The sequence below is a fragment of the Gambusia affinis genome, linkage group LG18 (genome assembly GCF_019740435.1).
Source record: "Gambusia affinis linkage group LG18, SWU_Gaff_1.0, whole genome shotgun sequence".
Classification (NCBI taxonomy): domain Eukaryota; kingdom Metazoa; phylum Chordata; class Actinopteri; order Cyprinodontiformes; family Poeciliidae; genus Gambusia; species Gambusia affinis.
In genome coordinates, this window is record NC_057885.1 from 18,912,659 (window position 1) to 18,935,858 (window position 23,200).

General features: G+C 41.6%; 1 protein-coding gene across 2 annotated transcripts in view; it reads right to left on the reverse strand.

The window, feature by feature from the left end:
- The window catches only part of kdm6ba (lysine (K)-specific demethylase 6B, a), a 107,051-nt gene that overhangs the window by 50,643 nt on the left and 33,208 nt on the right, over positions 1 to 23,200 (reverse strand). The window contains exon 4 of one of the 2 annotated variants that reach the window (XM_044097436.1): positions 17,246 to 17,300. The gene's annotated coding sequence lies outside the window, so the exon portion shown is untranslated. Of the gene's footprint in view, positions 1 to 4,462; positions 5,034 to 17,245; positions 17,301 to 23,200 lie in introns of those variants that run through there. The other variant, XM_044097438.1, reaches the window with a different exon arrangement.

Genomic DNA, 23,200 nt, shown 5'->3' on the forward strand with positions numbered 1-23,200 from the left:
ACATGATGAAACGAGTGAGAGAACCAGTGGACACTTTAAACACAGCTTGAGCTGACTGGAAGCCATTAACTTGAATCAACAAACCATATATTTCCTCCAACACACAAAGAAGCCACATGCACTCTCAGCATATTACCTCTGCCACTGTGTGCATGCAGTCAGCTTCTCAGTATGGCTATTTTTATTTCATGCTCCTACACATCACTTCATCTCCAGTATTTCTCCCCCCTTCTTCCACTCTACCTTCTCTAGTAGTTCATAGATATGCCTGGCTTTTCTTTCCTCCGTCTTTAATCACATTTCTGTTTGGTTCCTTTGTCTTTCTCTCTCCCGGCTAATCATACACAGCTACCTACAGACGATAGCCTCTCTGTGCTAGATAATGGCTCCAAGGCCAAAACTAATCTCCTTAAGCCCTTTGACCCTACATAATTTAATTAGCCACCCCAGCCTTTTCATTTCTTCGAGTGAGGAATCAGTGCAGTCGTTGATAAAGCAACAGAAGAGACTGTTTAAAGAAGAATAGAAGGTGAAAGTCAGATTAGAAACAGAGGCCAGATCCAAAAGGAATTGGCACCAATTAATGATTAGTCTTCAACAAAGGGTTATATTGCAAATATGAGTTGTATATATATATATATATGTATAAATAACAATTTGAACCCAATCACTATCTTTGCAGTCCATATCTGCTCAAGCTTTTTGATTTCGTCAGTCAGCACATTACTTCACCTAAACAGATTTATTCATCAGTTAAATTATCAAAGAGCCATTTCTTTACACAAGCTTGTCTCAATATTAGTTGGACACGATCTGTTATTAGCCAAGCTCCAGACACAACCGAGCCACGGCGCCAGCCACCCAGCCGTCCTCCCCTCACCTCTACCCCTGAACCTCCTCTCCTCTTCTTTCCTGCCTGTCTGCTCCGCTCCCTCCCTGTTTTTGAAAGGCAAAACAACTCACCCATCCCCCTCTCTCTCTCTCTCTTTTTTGGCTTTTTTTTTTTTCTTCCCAAGGCAAGACGCTCAATCACCCTCCTCCTCCTGCTCATACCCCATTCCAATGAATGCACAATCTCCCCCTTCAGCTGTTTTGGGTGAGGGGGACTGCCCCAGGGCTGAGTAGGGGTAGAGAGGAGTGCAGCACACATGCACACACAATTTCAATCACCAAAACCACACTACCCTGCTACCCTGCATGTTTGTGCACATCTGCAGAGAAGCAGGGGAGCATGGTGGCTGACAGATAAGGGGGTGAGGGGAGTCATCCTAATGGCGCTCTGTGCAGGAAATGGCTTGTTGTCGAGCTTCAGAATCAACTGTCATCAGATGCAGCACGTCCATATTTATTCCTGCACTGGTGAGGCACACATTCTCTTACAGTTCGCAGGGCCAGCCCCTCCCCCAACTAATGACTATGCAAAATTGCTGCCTAGAGAGAAAAAAATAGGGCCATTAAGGACTTTCTGTGATCTCTCCCATCACATTATACATTCGATTAAAGAATAGTTTTTAACCAAAGGCTTATTTCTTTTCACGTTTTCTGTGGCGTCATAAAGGCACCCCATTGTTAGTTTTCTGATAATTATTTTTCACAACAGCTGTGAGCTGGCTTAACATTCATGGTGATGACAGTTTGATCTCTGCACATATCAATTTAATGTATGATCCTGCTGAAAAACTATCTGTCAAGCATGGATTTATCACTTTATACTCCTGTCCAGTAGATGGCGATAAGGTCTGTAGCTTTTTTTTTTATTGAAGTTCGTCAGATTTCCTTATTCTACTTTTGGACATTGTCTTGCTTTTATTTGTCTGTTGCGTCTTTAGTACCACGTCTGGAGTTGCAGTTCTTCACCCACGACTTAGCGCCGTATTCATTCAAGACGTTTACAAGAGTTGAAGTACTCGAACATAAGAAACTTTTAGACACCCACAAACTTCTACAGATCACTAAAGTACATCACATCCATCTTGTAGTTGAGCAGAAGGAATAATGTGGTTTCTGACATCTAATCCAATTTGAGCCATTATTTAACCTCTAGTTTGTTTCACTTCACTTCAGCACAGATTGGTTAAGCTTAGGTTGCAAATTCCTTGGTTGGGGAATAGAAAATAAATTTTGTTTTAAATATATGGAAAGCAACATTTTCAAATGTGGAAATAAAAGCTAGCTTTTTTACCAACAACCTTTCAAGCAAATCATTGACATCAAGGTTTCATTTACTTGCTTTTGTAGTGCCCACAACAAAAACACTAACTGAACTTTTACAAAGATTGAACTTGTTGTTTTTAGTGCCTTGAGGATATTCTTGACAAACCTTAGAGAGGAGAAGTAAAACACAGAATCAGAAACGAAAGGCCCAATCAAATCAAACCAAGCATGGGCAACTAGCCACATTTTGCTAACAAGAAACATTTTCTCCTTTTAAGTCAATCCACTTGGGCTGTGGAGTGATGCAAATTGAGCAAACCAGGCAGACATCTAAGTCAGCTGCTACCAGTCTTAGAGAGGCCTGTACACCAGAAGAATAATTGTTTTACTGAGATTCTCAAGAACCGAGAATCAAACGATCCAGTCTGGTTTACTGAGACACAACAACTAGACCCGGGCCACAGTAAGGGATTCCTGCTTCTTTAGTTAAAGTGATTTTGAGCAGAAAATTACCACTTCCAAAGATCTTGGAAACGTTAAACCCTTAATTTTGCTGAAATTAGGACTTGAAACCCTTTCTGTAAACTCTAAAGAGAGATTAAGAACACATTGATAAGTCTTTATATTTTCATTTTCATATTAAAGAAATTGTTGGTTTTGAAATTAGTATTTTTATTTTTCATACATCAAGCAGGATAATTTTTTGATAAATATCCAGAACTACCTCACTCCATGTATGACTGAACCACTAGGGCAGGTAAAGTCATAACACAATTTTGATAGATATGTCACTATTTATGTATATTATTTACAATTTAAGCTAGCCTATCTGACGTGCTTCACTGCATTCTATCACTTAAGGTCTTCATTTTGTCTCCAACAAATTCTCCAACAGTTCAATAAAAAAAGATTAATGCAACATTATTTCTGCACGGCTCCTGTAAAACTGCATTTTCCTAATTGTGCAAGCCTTCATCAGACTGAGAGCACAGCTATGATGTATTCCAGTCAACAGAAGGCGACCCTGGCTGAACCACGCCTGGCCTGAAAACTATTGGATCAACCCAGCTGGACAGGAAGTGGAGGAGAAGCAAACAGAAAAAAAAAAAAAAAAAAAGATTTTTTAATTTTAAAATATTCTTCTACTGTGAATAAAGTAATATAGAGAAAGAGAAGGAAGTATCCTAAAGGGGAAGGGAAACGGAAATAGCAGGGGCTAAAAATGTAATGGAGATATGGATTTTGAGTGTGGAAATATGCAATGTGTCGGTGGAGAGCTTGTGAGTACGGAAGGGATCGGTTTACAGTAGTGTGTGCGTGTGTGTGTGAAATGTCTTTCTAGTAGCGCTATTATTCCAGGAAGGTTTGTATCGGGCTTAATTTGGACAGGACGCTCAGTCCTGCGACGTCAGGCAACGTCGGCTGCAGGCAGACGCCGGCACAAGTGTTGAGTTTCTCACACAGTCGCTGGCAGAGGGAGGAGGAGCATGCACACACACAAACGCGTCGAGCCGGGTCCTGTGAGCCCTTTAATGTTTTCCGTAGCGCACACACACATTTACAGAGCTGCTGCTAACCACATGCAGGACCCCTGAAAGAGCTGAAAGCAGACCACAACTCACTGCATGGGACAGGACACACTTTGTTTACCCTGGCTTTGTGCGTTTCTAGCTGACGGAAGCTGGCTTTTTAAGGGACACTCAAGGTGGAAAAAGTCACAAGACCCACTTAGAAAGGGGAAAAAGTGATGTTCAAAGCAAGTGAGAAGAGTAAAAGATAAAAATAAGAATGGAGTAAAAATGCTTCAGTTTGTATTTCTCAACAATAAGTGGAGTATTTGCTCTTATGTAAAGCACCGAGCGTCACTAAGTAAACCATTACAGGATAACAGCCTTCTCTAAACAACTGAGCTTTTCATGCTTTCCTAAAAGACAACCAACTTTGCATGTATTTTAGGGTGTCCCACGCATGCAAAACTTTTAGGCAGTCCCAACAGATAAACATTCAACCCTTTCCAAAAAGACACACACACACAGATACACACACACACACATATATGTATATATATATATATATATATATATATATATACATATACATATACATATACAGAGAGTCCCAGCTGGAGCAGACAAGCTCCCTTTGTGCTGCATTCCTCACGCCTTTCAGCCTGAGCTCCAGCCTTTAGCTTAGCTCCATCTGCACGCACACACTCACATTCACATACAGACCGGAGCAACTTTCTCCTGCTTTTGTCTGCAGAGTGGTAGCAGCCCAACAGCTGAGACGGATAGGAAGCTTGTCTTACCGTGTCCGGGCTCAGGCTGGCGACCTGCAGCGGGGAGGGGGGGGAGGACGGTGCCGGCTCGGTGGGGTAAAATCCCAATAATATTAGTGATAATGAAAATAATTATAATTAAAAAAAGAGATGAGGCTTGTTGGTTAGAGAGTCAGCCAGCTCAGCAGATTCCCACAACCTTCCCTTTCCTCTCCTCTCCTCTCTCCTCTCCCTGCCTGCCTGCCTGCCTGAGCTCCCAGCTTTGTGTGTGCCTCGTATTTTCCCTTTAAACAGCACGGGTCGCCTCCCCCCACCTCCTCGCAGCACACACTTGCGCACTGAGCCAGCACACAACGCTGCTCCTGAATATATGACACTGTTGTCACTAAATTTGCACCACTTTTGTTCCCCTCCTTTCATATGCTCTCCTTGTTCTTCAGCATTTAAGGGTCTTAAGTAAGAAGGGGGTTATTTAGAAGTGGAAAAAAAATAAAATAAATAAAATCAAACTGAAATCCTCTGAATTTCTTGTTCTCTCCGTTAAAAAATTAAGTGATTCTCGTTTTAGATCTCCCTCTTCCTCACCTCCTCTGTCTGTGTTTCTTCTTGCTCACCCTCTCTGTCTCTCTGTATTCTGTCTCGCCTTTTTTTCCCACTCAGTAGTCAAACAAAGAAAGGAAAAGGAACAGAGCGAGCGCACACACGCGCACAAACACATATATATACAACACACATTTGCTTGCTCCTGCCGCCCCCCACCCCCTTCTCACACATGCACAAGCTTGGAGCCCAACCCCCCAGCCTGCCTCCCTCTGATTCTTTCTCTAAACAGCACCTCCCCTCCTCCTCCATCCATCCATCCCTCCCTCTCTCTCTCTCTCTCTCTCTCTGGCCTCGTTCTCATTCGTCTGACACCCCCCCTCTCTCTTTCCTCCCTCCCTCCGAGTGAAACAGATGGGATTGGAGAGCAAAAGGAGCCTCTGCATTCGTTCTCCACCTCGATTTCTCTTCTTCTCCATTAGTGTGATGTAAGCCTGATGGAGAAACGCTTTGACCCAGAGTGTGATCGAGGAAGAAAAAAATAAATAAATAAAATAAAATGAAATCAATAGAAAACGCAGATAATCTTTAATGGGTGTGATAAAAGTCAGCGCCACGTCTTGCCTCACAGATGTGGATTTATGACACCGACATCTTCACACCCAACAGATGTGTGAAGTCGGTGATAAGGCTTCAGCATAAAAGAGCCAGCAAACATGTGGTGGGGTGAGAACAATGGCTTCCAAGATCGGGACCCACATCTGGTCTCTCATTACCACTGAAGTCACATGTCCTACAGTTAGCCGGGCTCACAGGGTTCTGTCCAAACAAGAACGTTTATTTCTAAAATGGGTTGTCAATTAAAAAAAAACCCAACAAAATAAAACAAACAAAAAAAACAAAACACCTGAGTTCACATGGGAACGTTTTCATCCACACTGACACACAGAACGGACCAAATAAACTCCCCCACACCTGCAGGTGGCGCTAAACATGGGGCACGGCACATGAAGCCTCCAAACAAAGTTAGCAGTAAACAAGAAGAAAACAAAAATGATGAACTACAAAGCAGGCGTGAAAACGTCAGTGTGGATTGATGATGTAGTTGAGTTTGTAAAACTAAAACTACAAGACAAACATGTAATCTGCCACTGCTGTCATTATGAATGAAGTATTTGGGATTATAGGTCAGGTTAGAAGTTGGGCTAAATAATCAGCGCTTTCACCAAAGAGGCGGTTTTGTTGTTCATGTCAAATAGAAAGGGCAAAAGTTTGACTGTGATCCCCTTTAAACACGTTCCAGTTTTAGAAAAAACATTCCCATGTGGACAGGACCAGAATCTCAGTAACATATCAGTAATATGTCTGTAACCATACGATGGTAGGTCACAATCAGCTTGTGGGAAAATTCTTTACATCTTTAATCTTTTTAGACCAACGTTTCAAATCTCCACATGCATGTTTTTGCTTATTTGAATTGTACGCAGTTCTTTAAATGTTCTGTGAGTATTTGCCCATTTATTAATAAGAACTGGAACTTTCAATATCTAGCAAGCTATTTTCACAATTTAGAATGCTCCTCAGATTAATTTCACTCCCTGCTACAGCAGGGGGTGAAATTACCGTAATAATCCACTATTGGCTGGAAAGCACAACATCTCCCCTTTCAGAAACAGTTGTAATTTTTCAGATAGCGCAAAGTTTGGTGGAATCACAGTACTGCAAATTTGGCTGTGTCGTTGCCGGCCCGTTTGGTCTGGAACAAGGTAGTCTGACATTTGCCTCGTCTTTTTCCTCCATCAGCTGATTGCGAGTTTCCCAATGTAGTATCTAGGGTTGAAACGATTCCTTAAATGATTCAAGTACCTCGATTATTAAAATTCCTCGAGGAAAATTTATCTGCCTCGATGCTTCGTTAAATTCTGTTTTATTATGTAGCGCACCGTGTTCTGGCCAGATCATTATTTGTGGTAGGCAGCTCTTACTGCCTATTAGTTGTTGTGAAGTGCTAGCAGCACGGTGCTGAATTGTGCTGAGTTTTGTCAGGGTTTGGGGGAGAAATAAAGGATTGTCGAATTTTGTGGTGCGAGAGAGAGAGAAAGATCGATTCCTCGGATAATCGTAAAAATATTTCATAGAGTACTCGATTAGTAGAATATTCTTTTACAACAGCCCTAGTTGTATCTATAAAGAGTCTGCATAGATGTTGATGCTGTGAGCAGGATGAATCTTCAGTAGCAATCAGCCTTGTAACAAACCTGACATGAGACAATGTCTCATGACTGTCATGACGCACTAACAGCTCAGTGTCCAGCAGCAGAAACAAACCTCCACAGTAACATGTCCTGGATGACACCACCTGTTAGCAAGCACTGCTAACTCCCCTCATTTGCTTTGGAAAGTGACCTACAGTCAGGTTGGAAAGACGTGCAGAGCAACCTTCTACTACAGCAGGCCTAAGGTTTGTGTTTATGGTGCTATGCTAATCACCTTTTTCACAACAAGTTTCCCAGGAGAGGCAGCAGCCAACCCAACATGTTTCTCTTCTCATTCATTCACTTTCCAAAGCGTCAGGGTTCCCTCCCAAGAACCAAAAAGCCACGTTTTCAGGCAGAGCAGAGTTTGCTTGTTCCTGTCCTGGAACAATGAATGGATGAAAACATCCTGCTTTCTTTGCAACATTTCCTTTAAAATGTACCTTCACTCTCTTTAGACAGATCCCACTTTGTTTGCTTCAGACATAAAATCTAATGGGACTCTGATGCATCTTGAGGTGGACTAAAAAACATCAGAACTAAGAGTTAATAACTACATGTCACAAATTTCATGACTGCATAAAATGCATACAAAACAAAACACTCCCATTCAAAATGTGGCTCTAAAGATACAGCAGACAAACAGAAACTCAAGTATTACCAAAACTCTAAGGACTTTTGAGACAAACTGGATAATTTATCATCTGGGGAGGAGAAAGTCACAAAATTGTGTCAAATTGTTGAAGTCGACCTAGAAAAGTATCAATGCTGAACTGGCGAGGTCTCACTGGTTTTCTGTCAAGACAACACACTAGAAGTCTGAAATAGGACTGAAATAGTGCTCACCTTTATGTCCGACAACCTCTTTCAAAATCAAGTTAGCGCTTTGATTAGGTTTAAGCTCCAAATTATTCATGCTAATTTAATTAATATAACTAGATGATTGCTATTCTGGCGTTTCTAGTTGTGGCTCTTTTTCCACTTCCTGAGTTCATTTCCAAAGGTTTTCATTCGAGTTCAAGTTGATCAAAGTTAATTTGTCTCTGGTCGCATTCTTGTTGAAAGGCTGCTGAGTGTCTAGATAAGTTCAAGTCAAAAATGTTGGTGAACGACGCTCTAGTCAGCCTCAGTCCAGGCAACCTGGATGAAAGCGTCCATATGCAGAGCAGAGCTGACTGCCACAAGACCGTCACAATGTTTCTTCTGAGAAATCACAGTTTAACTGTGGAACTAAGGATTAGCCGTTCAGCACAGTGTTGCTTTGTGTGGAAGCTTTTCAAAATGACATTTAGAAACCCTGCATTTTAACAACCAACCGTTTTATCCAGCTTAACTTTTACTCTGTGCTCTTTAAAGAATCCATTGGTGCAACTTGTACTGTAGAGAAAACTAAAGACGCTGTGCTCAGGCTTTTAAAGTAACAAGAGGTGGAGGAAGGGGGGGGGGAGTTGCAGAATGAGCTGCCGTGTTGCACAGAACTTTCTCATTTTTTTTTTCTCTGGAAGACGTTTCCTGCAGCTCATGTTCACAGCCTGGGATAGACCACTGGGTTTCCAACGACACACAAGCATGTCCTTCTGAGAGCAAGCCATGTGCAGGAAGATTGGATTCCACAGCCGGCGGAAAGGGTACAATAAGAAGCCCAGGAGGAAGGAAGTGGGGGTGGGCATGGTGGGTGGAGGGTGATGGTATGGAAAATACAGCATGCACATAAAAAAAAAAAAAAAAAAAAAAAAATACAGCTGCACACTTTTCAGAGCATAGCGGAGAGAAAAAATAAGCGTTTTTAGTGTGCTCTCCGACTCCTGTGGACTGCTCGGCTGTCTGGCCTGTTTGCTCTATAAAGAAGCAAGGCACCAGAAGATAACTCCTGACTGCAGGACTAGATTGAAAACTCAATACCAAGACACAAACACTGAACGGTAAAGGTCCATAAGTTCAACAGCTGAGCACACGCAACGGAGGCTGAAAGCTTCTGCGCTCTGTAATAGCTTAATTTAATCTCCTGCTGGATCACTAAAAGCTGGTGCAAGACGCAGGCCACTGAAAGCTGCAAATGTATCCGACCTTACCCTCTTAAGATGATTTTAATCAGTATAAATATTTAATTTTAATAGATATTAAGTTTATTTTGATTAAGAAGATCCTTAAAAATCAATAAACATTTTTCCATAAGTTATTAAGAATTAATTTCCAAAGCTTTTGGAAGCTAACAGAGTTTTTGTCTGGTGAAAGAGTTTATTATTATTCAACAGTAAAAGACTTATCTATAACTGCATACGTTTTTGAGTAAGTTTAATATTTAATACCACAGAGAAAGATCAAACAAAGAAGTAACAAGAAATTAAAGGTTCCCAAGGTCACAGAATGCTACAATAAATCCATTAGAGACGCAACATGGTGCACCAATAACCCCAAGCACCAACAATGAGTCCAAGTCTGAGCAAACAGCCAACTTTATTCACAAGTAATCCAGTGCGAGATCCTTCACTTCATCACTAACTGATGGTAAATTATTATTCACAATCAGCAATTCTTCAGCTCTGACCTAATTTGCACCTGTGTGACTCATTCTCTGCCCCTGTTTGGATCACACAACACGCCGGCTGCCACGCATCAGATAACGTGAAGTTATGGTGACAAAAGTATCCACACATCACATGTTGGAGCTATCGCACCTGCATTTCACAGCCCCTCTGACTGTCCTGGTTCATCCAGAACCCTGGTTCTGAAAGAAAAGCTTCAGAGTTTTGTTTCTATTCAGCTGGAGAAAGTTATGACACATCCACATATTGATTTCTTCCAAGCGTCGGTTCAGTGATTGGAAGGGTTTGGAGTCCCCTGGTGACATTGTAATGTAGAGCCACGAATCATGTGTGTAGTTATGGTAGGTAATCTTACTTCTTGTTATACCTGAGTTGGTGAGAGAAAGTAGATACTGAACATCAGGGGCCCCAGGACTGAACCTTGGGGTACCCCACATAAGATTTCTGTCTGCTCTAGTGAGAAGTTACCTACTGACACAAAGAAGTCGCTGTTCTGTTCTTTATGTACGACTCAGATAAGTCAAGTACTGGACCAGGGAATCTGACTCAGCTCTCCAGAAATATTCAATAATGCATCATGGTCAACAGTGTCGAATGCTGCACTGAGGTCCAAAAGTAGCTGGACTGTGTGAAAGTTAATATCTCTCAGAATATATTCTCAAGCGATTATTGGACTCCAAACAGTCCTTTGTGATATGAACGGTGCACACACTGATATAGATTTATAATTGTGATATATTGTGCAGGGCTTAAAGTTTAGTATATATTAGCTCATCAATTATCAAGATAACCAAGCTGTGGCCTTCGTAAATCACAGCAGGATTGTCCATTTCTGCTCCTCGAACACATATTCTATCCCCACCCCCACTTCCTGCAGGATAATGCAGCGTGTTGCAAAGCCTGAATCATCTCAAACCACTTTCTTGAACTTGACAAGGAGTTCATATGGACCGAAGTCTCTGCAGACTATTCCCACCACTTTGATGAATCTGTGCCATGAATAATTGAAGATAGTTCTGAAAACAAAATCGCTGCAAACTCTGCACTGAGCAGAACGGTCCATTTGAGCAGAAAGCCAAATGTCCTCGGCATCTAACCCAACTTTTATTAAACCCAGAACCACCTTCAGAATGTTTAATCATTAAGCCACGTCTCCTCAGGAATATGAAAATCACCAAAAGAAACCCTAACCTTACCTCACTGCAACGACTTCGCTCCAAGAGAGGCTTGAACTCACCGCCTGACCTTATGGATTACCACTGAAGAGAGAACGCAAAATGCAGCCAATAGTGAGTCTGTCAATATTTAATTTCTGCTGTATTGCCAGAAGCTCTGAGTGTACTGTAATTAATCATTGCAAAAGAACAAACGGATCACCACGTAGTCATCAACTAAAAGGTATCAACAGTGTTTTTGTTGAACTCTGTGATGAAATTAAAGCAATTATTCTATTTCAATTTAGAAAGGAAATAACAGATTACAGCGTAGATTTTGCTGTGTGTTACAAGCCTTCAGTAGAAAAATTATAAACAAAGTTCACGTGACTTAAATAGCTTGTAGCCGCCGATATACGAAGTTAAAACAAGTCTGAAAAAATGGAGTAAGAAGAGAACCAGAAAAGAAAGAAAGAAGACAGACCGGTCAATAAGATGGCAGGTTACATAACTCCATCGCTGCATTGATTCATTGCTGCGCCGGTTTGGCCCTGAGCCAATACGAAATATTATTTGTAATATTTGAGCCAGACGGGGAGAGGAAGAGAAACTCTGACACCAAGCGAAGATAGATGGCGACTGATAGGACAGGACAGCGAACAAAAAGGAAACCTAGAGGGATTCATGGCGGAGGACTCTGGGACGCAGCCAAAACGATGCAAATAAAGAGAGCAAAGAGAAAGGAAGAGGCATCAGATAATGAGACGAGACAGAGGGGGAAACAAAGCGCTTAAAAGAGCATTTAATCGAGCGAGATGGAAATAAATCCAGAAGAGAGGCGGAGAGGAAAGGTACGAGTAGAGACAGTTACGGATCGAGGGACAGGCGTGTAAAACCCAACTTGTGTCGCCACGGCAGGTTATCCTTGTTGGTGTTTTCAGTGGAGATTATAAAAGAGCCTGCAGGTCTGGAGCAGAGCAGCTAGACACACTGGAAATGCTGGACAAACTGGGTTTACGGCACAGATTACTGTAGGAACAGAAAGTGCCTCAAGCAGCAGACTGAAATGACCAACTTTAACGACATAAAAGGAAACTATTTCCAGTAATAATAAACTAGTAGTAGAGAATCTGACGTTGATTTGATCAGAGACTAAAATATTCTCCTCCTAAATCTTTACATTATTTAAATTACAGAGTAGGAGCCGAGTCAATCCATTTATTTCTGTATGAAATACTCAGGTGCAGACAGATATATTCAGCCCCTCAAAAGACGGTGTGACAGGGTTAGGGTTAAGTAAGGTATAAACTTTGCAGATTTAAATGATCGGTTAGTTTCTGACCTGAATACAGACAGATGCTTGTCAAGGAAACAATTCAGTGGACCAATCCCTGACCAGATCTTTAGTGATGAGCTCCATATCTTTGAGGCCTCTATGTCATCACCCTAATCTTTTGCTCTCTCCAAAGACGTCAAAAACGTACACAGTTTTTATTTTGTTACAAACGTTATTTGACTTGTTGGTATTGTTGCTTTTAATCCAGTCAGACAGTTTTTATGTCTAAAAGTGGAGTTGAAATGTAATAAGCCATGTAACTATTCGTTGATGCAACTATTAAGCCCTCCCACAAAATAAATACCAAGTAAGTTACAATCATGGGAAAGATAAACGAGAGACTGTCTTTTCACCACATCTGCAGGATCGTTGATGTGAGTGGGTTTTAACAGGAAGGTAAAAGTCCGACAGAAGCAACTGGGAGCATTAAGGAAGTGTAAAATTTATCCTGCAAGTCTGCGTGACCTTGGAAGAAAGTCCATACCTCCTTCAAGGGAGGGACGGGCGCCTCATCAGCAACTGTAAGAGCTGATGGAAACTGTGCAAGAAAAATTGTTCTTTTACTCAACGTGGCAAGGACAAAATTTTCCTGGCCAAAACAGTTTAGAACACAGCAACTGAATGTAAGACAAAGGTTCTGCTCAGATGATACAGTGAGAACAGCTGCATAAACTCACAAACCAGGGCTGCAAAGATGCAAAATGAGAGAAAGGAATAAAAGTAAGAAATGACAAAAAAGAGGGACAAAGTCAAAGTAACTAAAAATGTTAACCAGATAAAACCGAGGCTGAGAAACTTGCTGTACAGAGCTGCTTATTAAGATTAGTTTGTGCTCGAGTGAAGCCAAAGATCTCCTCCTCCTTTTAATGAAGAACACCTACGTTCTCTCTGTATCACAATTTAGTCGTCACAAATTAGACCCCAGTCAGGACTCCTGCCACACTGCCGGCCTTAAAGCAATACACTCAGCCGCTTCCCTCCAGCACCGCCCTAATTTACTCAACCTGCACACGCTTGGCACTCTAATTAATGTTGTGAGAAAACTGATTAGAGTGATACTACCCCATTTGATTTACGACAGCTCAGTGGTGGTGCGAACGTTGAACGTTGCGCCTGCGACTCGGCAGCTGCAGACGTGTTGAAATGAGGAGCAAGAAGGAAACATCTGCAGGACTGGATGTTACAGCTGAAACGAGGCTCTAGGAGGACAAACAAGATGCCTGAGAGGCAGTTTAACAATGAATAGTTTAGCTTTCCTCCTTGACAGTGACTTTAATCTTTAACTTAATCAAATGCATGCCAGATTTTAAATGGTAACATTGTAAAAGACATCGCATCTCCCGTGCATTGCTTTTGCCAGTTTCCACCTTCTGCATACACTTTAATCATAAAAACACAAGATCCAGAGAATTTAGATGAATAAATCTCTTCTGCCGATTTCCTTCAACCAGGAATATCAGGACCACCACCAGCTCCTCCATCTTCTCCCCTCCTCTCACTTCCTCTTTGTTGTTGGAACATCTCCCTTTCACCCCCTCCCGTCTCCATCTCTGGATAGGCCACAGGCATATGACGGAAAGGAAATGGAGATAAAGGCAGAAAATCCGATTAATGTGCTGAATGAGGCACATGGAGAGAGACGGAGAGCGAGAGAGAAGATGGGCGAGGAGATGGAGGAGAGAACGATCCGGGACAGGGAGGAAGGAAGGAAGAGCTGGAACAGACTTCCTTTGTGTCACACTGTGGATAATTCACTTTATTCCCTCTCTCTCCCTTTCCTTTTTAAAAGACATAAAGATATGATTCAACTGAAGGGCGTGGGTGAGCTGATTAATTGCCAATTAATGTTTAACGAGGTACAGCTGTGTTCAATTAACACTGCTTCAGACCCAGTCTCTTGCTTCTTTTATCCCCGCTCAAATATTAAACCTTCACCTCTTCTTCCGCTCGGTTCCTCAAGTTTTACTGGAGAGGGGAGCTTCATGCGCCGACGTTTGGATGAGCAACATCTAAATTAAAGCGCATCAGAGGAATGAAAGAGGTGGTGTGAACATAAGGCCCAGACGTTCACAATAAACCACACGGAGGAAGTAAAAGTGCTGTGAAGAGTGTCAGTTTTCACAGCTTGCCCCAAATCCTAGTCTGGATTTTGTTTTTTACTTTGACTAAGCCGTTTCCACAAATAAATATTTGGCTTGGTCGTTTAGGGCTGTTTGACTCTGACTGGTCTACCTGTCCCTGTTGAAATGAAGCATAAGCCACAGCATGATGCTGCCACCTCCATGTTTCACTGCAGGACGGTGTATTCACTGTATCAATCCGTTAGATTGATACTGAAACTGTCAACATGTTTTTTTGTGATTGTTGCAGTCATAAATAATCAATTTTGCGGCGCCTTTTTCAAGACGTTGAGGTCAAAGTTGCCTACTTTTCAAGCTTTACTTTTGGCCATAACACAAAAGTTAATTTTTTTTGTTCTTGAAATAGCAGCTTTAACACAAGTAAAGTCCTGAGGAGCAAAAGAATAATTCCATTTGGGTCATTCAAGTTGCCATGAACTATATATATAAGAACAGAATATCACTTAATAGTTTTAGCAAAAAAAAAAAAAAAAAAAAGAAAAAACGTCAATGTTACCATTTAGCACATGCTTTCATCTTTCAACACGTCGTGAAACAGGAAGTCGAGTCAGAAAAGGGTTCAGGAGATTTGTCAAAATTCAGGCGAGAGCAGCGATTGGTCAGATTTGCAGAAAAGTCGTGATGGCAGCAAGTCTGTGCTGAATTTGTAAGTCATGACTGAATTTGCATTAATAGTTGCGATCACAACTTCCTGGAGGAACTCAGTAATGTGCGGCGCTTTGTTTTTCCCTTCAGCGTTTTTCCCAGAATCGTTAAATTTGTCCTCACCTCACTCTCGTTTCAGCTCCTCCAGAGCCGCCACCAGGTTTTAGCATGAGATGTTCAGAATGTTATAAAATGTTATTTTATAACCAAAACTTGATTCAAACTTCCTCCTCGACCTGCCTGCTGTGTTCTTGCTGTTTGTTCTCTAACAAACCTCTGAGGTTTTCATAAAAAAGTTGCTTGTTGCCATTTGAATTGACAAGGTAACTGATTAATAAGTCATCAACTTCAACAGCATCGTTTCTTTTATTAATTTCTTTGTTAATATTGTGTATAAAAAATATTCAAAGTTCCACCATTTTTCCACCATTGTGTGCCGCGTCGCCTCACTGCAGCAGCGTTTGAGCATCTGTGCGTGAGCCAGCCGAGCTCGGCTCCGGTCATTAGCTCGCTCCATCAGTGCCGCGCTTTCAATACAAACATGGCGGAAAAGCCGTCTGATTGCAGCCTAACGAGCCGGATTCTGAATATTAACATTTCCAGAAGGCTGAAGTTGTCTAAAGGGTGGAAGTATTTTTAATCCGGGTGCCACTAAATTGAGGTTTGCCTCGTTATGAACCACAGCGGCATGAGCAGCTGCCAGTCAGGTTCTCTGTTTTCGCTCCATGTTTCACAGACTATCCACCTTCCTCAGTCTACATGTGGTAATGTGTGGACATCTTCCACTTTATTTATTTTTATCTGGATTATTTTCACAAAGTTGCTCCTGGAGCTTCTGTAGGTCAGTCAAGCTACCATCTTATTTAACAGTTTGAAATTAGCTGGACTTTGAATTCAGGTGACTGAAATAAAAGCAAGTTTTCAAAAATATTTTCTCTCATTTGTAATTTCTTTGAAAAAAGAGTAAACAAATGGAGAAAAATGATTTATTAAAGTTGATTAATGAAACTGGAACATCATAAACTGAAGTCTGTTTTTCAACCTAACATCAATTTCCTGTATTTTGCTGCTGCGATGCAATGTTTTTTCTTCTTTATGTAAAGTACCTTTAGTTGTATTGTTGCTGTAATGTTCTATACTAATAAATTTGCCTTGACTTCTGAAGCCCAGTTCATGTTATTTGAGGGAATCGGAGAACAAGAGACTGAAAAGAAACAGACGTGACATTTCCAGATTTTGCTTGCTAAAAAGTTTGGGTGCCACTTTGTGTTGGTGTGACCGCAAATATTTTGGTAAAATAAAAGTTTGTGGTTAAAATGTAATGAGGTGTAAAGGGCAAAAGCCACTGAGACATTTTAACTCTCCATCATGTCTCTGGTTGCATCTTGCTGACCCAGAGACTCCGCCTGTGTCCCCTCGTTCTGCTTCCTGTCTCATTCGTCCGACTCGTCGTCCGTCTGGACAACTTCCCCGTCTTTCACTCTCAGCTCCTCTTCAGGGCTGACACGGATACGCCTGCAGCGCAGCGCCGCACACAGACATGAATGTAAATACGAGAGCAGGAGCAACAATGGATGTAAAGTGTTGCTGCTGTGTGCTGGAGTCAAAGTGTGTGTGTGTGCGGACTGCCGGTGTGTTTTTATGGGCCGTTTTTTTCCCCTTCCTGTTTTGGCTTTCATTACTATCTGATACCTCCACCCATCTGCTCACAAAGGAGAGCGGGACACAAGAAAGGAGGAGAGGTGGAAGAGTTGGCTGTCACTCTTCATACTCGCTCCTCCTCTTCCTCTTTATCTGCTCTCTCTTTCTTTGTCCTGCACCTCCCTGTTTGCCTCCTCCTCCTCTTCCTCCTCCTCCTCGTCTCTCCTCTTCTCCTCCTTTCATCTCTAGATGCAGGCAGAATGGAGCTCGGCTTTCTCTGAAAACCCAGCAGGTGTGTGGTGTGTCTAATTGCACGCGGGTGTGTGTTCGACTGTGCGAAATGCGCTTTATGGTCTCGCCTGGTGTGCCTGCGTGTTGGCGTGTGTGTGTTAGCTGCGAGGAGTTTGTATTGGGCATATCTTGTTTCCTCGGGGGAGCCCAGGCCCATTTCCACTGTCTGCTGAAGCCAACCAACCCAGAAGTGCATCGATAATCTATTAGAGGAGAAACTCAGTCACACACACACACACACACTCATAAACCTTTGCTGCTTACCTGCCATGGCCGTACACACACTGAGTGAGAGTGGGTTGGAAGCGGGTGGGCCAACCTGGAAAATCAAACAGAAGACAGATGGTAGAAATAAGTCGGAATCGAGTGGTGTGATCAGTGAAGACGTTTTAGAGAAACACACAAATTTGTTCACATTTTTTCATCAGAAACATTAATGCTGCGATGCCCGGCGTCACCGTAACTTAATGTATGACAGAAAGCAAAACAAAAAATTCAGTAGAAGTAGAACAAGATTTTTGGACTGCGCAGGTTAGGGACCAGATTTGCCCACAAGTAGATGAAATACTTGGATACTAGAGAACCATCATAAAACTGGCTATTTTAATAATATAACTTAACACACATTATTACAAATAAAGGAAATCATCTAAGCTCTTACAGCAAAGCATAATATGTACAGTCTTGGGGGTTCAGCCAATCAGCACCAAGAAAAATAAATGGTGCTTCTGGCATGAAGTCAAGTAGCGTCAGGTTTTCCATATTACATCTTCTTTCAAATATTTTAGATGCTCTATGAGAGAAAATGAATTTCCACAAATAAATTGGAGATCCACAAAAATATTCGCAAATGTTGATGCACAAATAGGCGATGGTTCGCTGTAAAACACTGCAGTTGGAGCATGGAGGCGGCAGCATCATGGTCAACGTTTACTGTGAGGTGGCTGGAGCGACAGTGAAAAAAGAGAGAGGGCAGCTCCACCTTAAAATAGTAGTGTGAAATATTATATATTATATATATAATTAAATGACATTTGTAAAACTTAATGGGCTGCACAGTGGCGCAGTTGGTAGAGCTGTTGCCTTGCAGCAAGAAGGTCCTGGGTTCGATTCCTGGCCTGGGTCTTTCTGCATGGAGTTTGCATGTTCTCCCTGTGCATGGTGGGTTCTCTCCAGGTTCTCCGGCTTCCTCCCACAGTCCAAAAACATGACTGTCAGGTTAATTGGTTTCTCTAAATTCTCCCTAGGTGTGAGTGTGTGTGTGCATGGTTGTTTGTCTTGTATGTCTTTGTGTTGCCCTGCGACAGACTGGCAACCTGTCCAGGGTGAACCCCGCCTCTTGCCCGGGACGCAGCTGGAGAGGAACCAGCAACCCTCCTGACCCCATTAGGGAAGAAGGGTGTAAAGAAAATGGATGGATGGATGGCTGTAAAACTTAATACATTTACATTTGTACTTGACAACTTAATAAATCAACATGGATAAACTTAATTAGATTCATTTCAATCAAGTAACACCGTATATTTAAATTGTTTCACCTGTTATCTTTTTTCAGTGTACATGCAGGTTAGATGCTACAAATATCTACACAGACAAAACAAAGCCTGGTTTAGATTTGGGATGAGCAGCTCCAGTCCTCCAGCCTCACTGTCCTGTCCTGCAATTTCTGGATAAATCCCTGAATCAAAAAGGCTCAATTAAAGGCCTTCCCATTAACCCTTCATTGGATTCAGATGTGTTGAGGTAGGGATGCAGGTAAAAGCTGCAGGATAGCAGCTCCTGAGGACTGGAGCTCCCAACTTCTGGTTCAAGTGGTAGAATGGCCTAGTTAAAGTTCAGGCCTACAGTAAATGATTTGGGAGATAGATTTGTGCAGATCCTCTTCAGTCAATCTGACAGAGTTTGGTTGATTTTTCTAAGAGGAATGGCAAAAAAATGAGAGGAAAGCAGTTCTGATTTTTTTACTTGGTAAAAATAAAATACAATCTTTTTCTGTCCCTTTTGTATCTTTAGATACATAAAAATCCCAACAAAACATGAAATACATTCAAGTAAGAGGCAACAAATGGTTTGAAGCACAAAGAAAATCAGCAGAAAAGCGATAAAGTTAGCTAAATCCAAAATAAATACAGATAAAAAAAAAACACCCTACAATATAGTTTCAAGGTTTCTTAAATGCTGTTTCCCTTTGGATGCAATTCTAAAAAGGTCAAAAAATGATTTGTGCTCACATACAACATCAAATCAGTGTGGAAATCTTAACCTCACTGAGCTGCATTTCATTTAAAAGAATCCATTTTTTAAATCTTTTACCCTTCGATCACCTTTACAAGTTGCAATAGATAAAGTTCTACATTCAGTATCCTGGAAATAAAAGCTTAAATATCGATGCTTCACATTCAGCTTTAGAGTGTAAAGTTCAAAATAGTAATGCAAAAAAACCCAACTTCCTAATAGTTTTGGATCAGACAATCGGAGGTAGAGCTCTGAAGACACAAATCCTTAAACTCAGAGATGTGAGGACATGTTGGCAGAAAAGGTACACAGGCTTTGAAAATAAAGAGACAAGCTAATGAACAGAACTTGATGTACGACTCGGAGCAGCAGACAAACACCCAGAGTGATGATATTCTCGGACATCCAGGCTGGCAAAAACAGCGACGAACAAACACAACATGGACACAAACCAGCACACTAACACGCACACACACACACACACACACACCCATAAATAAAACACATAAACAAGCCACAAGCATGATGTAAGAAGGCGCAATATCAGACGTCACATAATTGAAGCTAAAGCCTGTTTTTTTGTCCAGTTAAGTGGGACAGCAGCTAAGCTCTGAAGATGCAGCGTGTTTACAATAACAGCGCCGTGCTCAGATAGAAACACGGAGCTTTGAACACAACTCTGCTGCCAGCCTCATGGATATTTACTGGAACCGTACACAAATAATCAGTAAATAATCCGTAATAATATCTGTAAAGTAACTGGCCGTTAGACATCGCAGACTGCAGCTATAGTTTAAAAGGCGGACATCTTTGTCAATAACAATCATCTAGACGCAGAAGTATTGTTAACGCGATGAAAACAACCCAGAAAAGCCTCATCATCACGTTCTGGAGAGCTGTGATTTCCCAACTTTGATCGTAAGTTGTTTTTTGGCTGCATATATTTCCCTGCTGTGGTTAGACAGTGGGCATAGCCAACATTTTCTGTTGATACCTACTACAGGTACAGCCACACTCTTGGGTGTGGAGGTTGTTACTGAGGGAAGAAGAACCAAAATTGGTCATTTTTATCATCAGTGAAAGTTTTTTAGTGCATTCATTAATTCTGTATATTTTACTCACTCAGCGGTGGGAAAATATGATTATAAAAGTCCAGAAAGTCTTTAGTTTCACAGGAAGTCATAATATGCTGCATTTATTTTACTTTTTCAGTAAAAAGAAATAAAATCTACAATTAATTCACGTGTAAGATGAATCACTGTTTATTTCCAAAACCGTTGAAAATTTCTTAATTACAACGGAAAAATAAACAGATAGGTACTTTAACATGCGCCCATGTTAAAGTACATGGACGCAAATGATTTGTTTACGCGTCGGAAACGGGACAGAAATTCAGCTGAGAGACATTTCAGATAGAAATATCAGAATATAATCATCTTTGGTTTAAGCTGTCAAAGTAAATCTTGTCAAACTCCAAGAGCTCAAATGCATTAATGAGCGCATCTTACACATCTGAATTTATTCTTTAGCTTATCAACACCTGACACACTGCTGTCACAAATTTATCTCTGAGAACAGAAAACCCGAGCAATCATTACAGGAAAAGCTTTAAAATTCCATCATCCACCATTTTTCTTTCTCTCGTTTTTTTTTCTTCTTTTTTTTGTGGTTAATCCCTGGATTCTTGCCTTTTGGAATTCCTCCACAGATTATCCTATGGCTTAAACTATAAGGAGGACAGAAGAGGAGGAGGAGGAAGGGAGGCAGCTCACCCTTCACTTCACATCTCCCTACTTTTCTCTGCATTCTTTTCTTTCCCTCTCCTGCGAGGGACGGAGGGAGACACACACAGCCGGACTCACTCACAACAGCCCCTGTGATCAGACTGACAACATGGCCTGGGGGCCCACAGAACGGCTCTGTATAGATATACAGCTGCTACAGAAAAGTGAGACGAAGAAAAAGACTTTAAAAAACAAACAAAAAAACAAAACAAAGCTGAGCCCCCCCGGGACAGAGCCTTGAGGCGCTCCAAGATGGTGACCTAGCAGTGGCAGCTTCCCCTCCAGGCTGCAGAAAAGACCCAACCAACCAGCAGCTCTGGAGCTGCTCCACGCCTGTTTACAGGCTGCCTTTGTTTGGCTGAAAACAATCACCGCCTCCCCGGTTTCCAGTTTACAGGGAGAGGTGGGATACAGTGGGATAAGCGTGCATTTCGTGACGTGACGGGGTGAGGCCGAGGTTATCCGGCCAGAGCGGCGTCTGACCAAGGAGTTGAGCTGCTATTTTTAGACGACGTGTCATTTAAGCTTTCGGTGTGCTTCGTACATTGTGGCGAAGGGGTGAAACACAAGCGGGGACACGTGGACAACTCGGATTTAGGAGGAACTGTATGCACTCGCAGATTCCAGAGTCACCGAAAATAAACAATTAACAATGCAAACGAGGGAAATGCATCAACAGATCGCAGGCCTTTCTCACCGGGGCTTTCGGGAAGTGTGTGCAAACAGGCACGCACTCAGCGTTCGCTGCCAGGCCACGGCCCGTGTGTGTGTGTGTGTGTGTGTGTGTGATTGCCCGACCTGCAGGGCTGAGCAAAAACTGAGAGAACCAGAGGAAAGTGATGCACAGAGAGAAGAAACGTGATGCGAGATCTTATCAGGGGAGGATCGAGATGGAGAACATATGGAACATCTTTCCTCATCCATCCCATTCCCCTTCATCCGACACGTGGGAATTTTAACTCCTCATGGAGTTAACTACCAGCTAAACTTTTATAATGAGCTTCCTCTCCTCCAACTCTCTCCATCTTTCATGCTTCCCACTAAACCCCGCTGGCTTTCATGTCGATGATTTACTCAGATCATGTAGTCGGCCCGGCTAGTTGGGCTCGTTACCTTGAAGACGTTTCATGTGACGGCTACAGTTTCTCAGTGTGGATAAGCATTGGCATAAAAAAAACGAAGTGGCTTTACTTCTTATTCCATCATCTAAAAGAAAACTGAATGACTCTTTAATATTTACAACATTTATCTTCGGTTTGCTCGTTGCATTTTCAGTTTTTGGTCAATTCATTGATCGCTTTAATCCTCCTGACAGTTTCTACTTCTAATCTGGAAGTAGAAGCTAAACCCACGGTTCAAACAGGGCATTCAAATGACTTTGTTTTGGATTTTTGTTATTACACACTGTGAATTTGAAGAATATGTATTAAATCTAGTTCACACTCGTCCAAAATTAGTTTAACAAAATTACTATAAAAGTATTTTTGCTCTATACCACAGTGCTAAATCCAAAGCCAACTTTAGAAGTGTTTCATAATTAGTGGAAAAATAATAAATTTAAAAAAAAAACCACACAAAAGCGGAAAAAAAAATCTTATAATTATGTAATAAAAATCTGATGGAAAGGTTTAGGAAAATGAGTCTTGAAAATGGAAAATTTGTAGGAATGCTGACTCTGCTCCTCTAATTAACAAAACCATGCACAGATTAGTAATCTGCTGCTCCAGAAGCAGCAGTGGGTAACGGGTTAGAGTTATTCACAGATTAATAACCTGTGCTTTTGTGGTAATCTGTGAATGATCCAGTTTGAGGTTTTATTTGTGCCACAGAACATAAAACCATAAATTATCAACTGACTGAGGAAAAAACTTCCTGCCTTTACGTTTTCTGTTTAACCAACTAAATCAGGCTGTACGTTTATATCCAAGGTTGGAGTAAATACCATGAATCTGATATTTTTACACAATGCTATCATTCTTTTGATGCAAATAAGGATAGATTTAATGAACTGCATTTTTTTGAAAAGTTGCATTTTCATTCCTCTGGGTTTGCTGAAAATGTTGCACTCGTCTCTAAAAAAAGGCCTAATATGGAAAATAGGAAGTTATAGTAATTAAAGAAAACAAAGAATTATTGTGAGAAAGAGAGTTCAGCCATTGTTTGATGGAAAACGTCCAGTGTACCTGTCTGCTCCGGCAGC